The following is a 2,500-nucleotide window of genomic DNA, read 5'->3' on the forward strand; positions in this document are numbered from 1 at the left end:
AATTTAATAGAAAACGATGTTATGGCAGTATAAAATTACCTACAGCACCTGGTATTCCCAGGTGTTCTCCCATTCAAGTACTAACCAGGCCCAACACTGCATAGCTTCCAAGATCAGACGAGATTGGGCATGTCCAGTGTGGTTTGTCTGTATGCACTAAAAAACATTAACTTTAGACCTCTTTTACTTCTTAACTCAAGTAAATTCATTGATAAGTTGAAAAAATGTTATGTAAAATGTAATAGAAAAGAATGTTATGGCAATATAAAATTACCTACAGCACCTGGTATTCCCAGGTGGTCTCCCATCCAAGTACTAACAAGGCCCAACACTGCATAGCCTCCAAGATCAGACAAGATTGGGCATGTCCAGTGTGGTTTGGCTGTAGGTGCTCAAAAGCATTAACTTTAGACCTCTATTACTTCTTAACTCAAGTAAATTCATTGATAAGTTGAAATAATTAAATGTAAAATGTAATAGAAAAGAATGTTATGGCAGTATAAAATTACCTACTGCACCTGGTTTTCCCAGGTGGTCTCCCATCCAAGTACTGACCAGGCCCAACACTGCATAGCTACCAAGATCAGACGAGATTGGGCATGTCCAGTGTGGATTGGCTGTAGGTGCTCAAAAGCATTAACTTTAGACCTCTATTACTTTTAACTCAAGTAAATTCATTGATAAGTTAAAAAAATTAAATGTAAAATGTAATAGAAAAGAATGTTATGGCAGTATAAAATTACCTACAACTCCTGGTATTCCCAGGTGGTCTCCCATCCAAATACTAACCTGGCCCAACACTGCATAGCTTCCAAGATCAGACGAGATTGGGCATGTCCAGTGTGGTTTGGCTGTAGCTGCTCAAAATCATTACATTTTGACCGCTATTACTTCTTAACACAAGTAAATTCATTAATAAGTTGAAAAAATTAAATGTAAAATGTAATAGAAAAGAATGTTATGGCTATATAAAATTACCTACAGCACCTGGTATTCCCAGGTGGTCTCCCATCCAAGTACTAACCAGGCCCAACACTGCACAGCTTCCAAGATCAGACGAGATTGGGCATTTCCAGTGTGGTTTGGCTGTAGGTGCTCAAAAACATTAACTTTAGACCACTTTTACTTCTTTACTTAAGTAAATTCATTGATAAGTTGAAAAAATGAAATGTAAAATGTAATAGAAAATAATGTAATGGCTGCTTAAAATTACCTACAGCACCTGATATTCCCAGGTGGTCTCCCATCCAAGTACTAACCAGGCCCAACACTGCATAGCTTCCAAGATCAGACGAGATTGGGCATGTCCAGTGTGGTTTAGGTGTAGGTGCTCAAAAACATTAACTTTAGACCTCTATTACTTCTTAACTCAAGTAAATTCATTGATAAGTTGAAAAAATTAAATGTAAAATGTAATAGAAAAGAATGTTATGGCAGTATAAAATTACCTACTGCACCTGGTTTTCCCAGGTTGTCTCCCATCCAAGTACTGACCAGGCCCAACACTGCATAGCTACCAAGATCAGACGAGATTGGGCATGTCCAGTGTGGATTGGCTGAAGGTGCTCAAAAGCATTAACTTTAGACCTCTATTACTTCTTAACTCAAGGAAATTCATTGATAAGTTGAAAAAATTAAATGTAAAATGTAATAGAAAAGAATGTTATGGCAGTATAAAATTACCTACAGCACCTGGTATTCCCAGGTGGTCTCCCATCCAAGCACTAACCAGGCCCAACACTGCATAGCTTCCAAGATCAGATGAGATTGGGCATGTCCAGTGTGGTTTGGCTGTAGGTGCTCAAAAACATTAACTTTAGACCTCTTTTACTTCTTAACACATGTAAATTCAATGATAAGTTGAAAAAATTAAATGTAAAATGTAATAGAAAAGAATGTTATGGCAGCATAAAATTACCTACAGCAACTGGTATTCCCAGGTGGTCTCCCATCCAAGTACTAACCAGGCCCAACACTGCATAGCTTCCAAGTTCAGACGAGATTGGGCATGTCCAGTGTGTTTTGACTGTAGGTGCTCAAAAACATTAACTTTAGACATCTTTTACTTCTTAACTCAAGTAAATTCATTGATAAGTTGAAAAAATTAAATGTAAAATTTAATAGAAAACGATGTTATGGCAGTATAAAATTACCTACAGCACCTGGTATTCCCAGGTGTTCTCCCATTCAAGTACTAACCAGGCCCAACACTGCATAGCTTCCAAGATCAGACGAGATTGGGCATGTCCAGTGTGGTTTGTCTGTATGCACTAAAAAACATTAACTTTAGACCTCTTTTACTTCTTAACTCAAGTAAATTCATTGATAAGTTGAAAAAATGTTATGTAAAATGTAATAGAAAAGAATGTTATGGCAATATAAAATTACCTACAGCACCTGGTATTCCCAGGTGGTCTCCCATCCAAGTACTAACAAGGCCCAACACTGCATAGCCTCCAAGATCAGACAAGATTGGGCATGTCCAGTGTGGTTTGGCTGT

At 37.6% G+C, this 2,500-nt stretch overlaps 11 pseudogenes; all 11 read right to left on the minus strand.

Moving 5' to 3' along the window:
- Nucleotides 1-36: 36 nt before the first annotated feature.
- LOC148447002 (5S ribosomal RNA) lies at nucleotides 37-155 on the minus strand (annotated as a pseudogene).
- Nucleotides 156-271: 116 nt separating this feature from the next.
- On the minus strand, nucleotides 272-390 carry LOC148447003 (5S ribosomal RNA; annotated as a pseudogene).
- Nucleotides 391-506: 116 nt separating this feature from the next.
- LOC148447004 (5S ribosomal RNA) lies at nucleotides 507-625 on the minus strand (annotated as a pseudogene).
- Nucleotides 626-740: 115 nt separating this feature from the next.
- Nucleotides 741-859, minus strand: LOC148447005 (5S ribosomal RNA; annotated as a pseudogene).
- Nucleotides 860-975: 116 nt separating this feature from the next.
- Nucleotides 976-1,094, minus strand: LOC148447006 (5S ribosomal RNA; annotated as a pseudogene).
- A 116-nt stretch (nucleotides 1,095-1,210) lies between these two features.
- Nucleotides 1,211-1,329, minus strand: LOC148447007 (5S ribosomal RNA; annotated as a pseudogene).
- A 116-nt stretch (nucleotides 1,330-1,445) lies between these two features.
- LOC148447008 (5S ribosomal RNA) lies at nucleotides 1,446-1,564 on the minus strand (annotated as a pseudogene).
- Nucleotides 1,565-1,680: 116 nt separating this feature from the next.
- On the minus strand, nucleotides 1,681-1,799 carry LOC148447009 (5S ribosomal RNA; annotated as a pseudogene).
- A 116-nt stretch (nucleotides 1,800-1,915) lies between these two features.
- Nucleotides 1,916-2,034, minus strand: LOC148447010 (5S ribosomal RNA; annotated as a pseudogene).
- Nucleotides 2,035-2,150: 116 nt separating this feature from the next.
- On the minus strand, nucleotides 2,151-2,269 carry LOC148447011 (5S ribosomal RNA; annotated as a pseudogene).
- A 116-nt stretch (nucleotides 2,270-2,385) lies between these two features.
- The window catches only part of LOC148447012 (5S ribosomal RNA), a 119-nt pseudogene continuing 4 nt past the window's right edge, over nucleotides 2,386-2,500 (minus strand).

The sequence above is a fragment of the Taudactylus pleione genome, unplaced genomic scaffold (genome assembly GCF_031769625.1).
Source record: "Taudactylus pleione unplaced genomic scaffold, aTauple2 ptg001270l, whole genome shotgun sequence".
In the NCBI taxonomy this organism is placed as follows: Eukaryota; Metazoa; Chordata; class Amphibia; order Anura; family Myobatrachidae; genus Taudactylus; species Taudactylus pleione.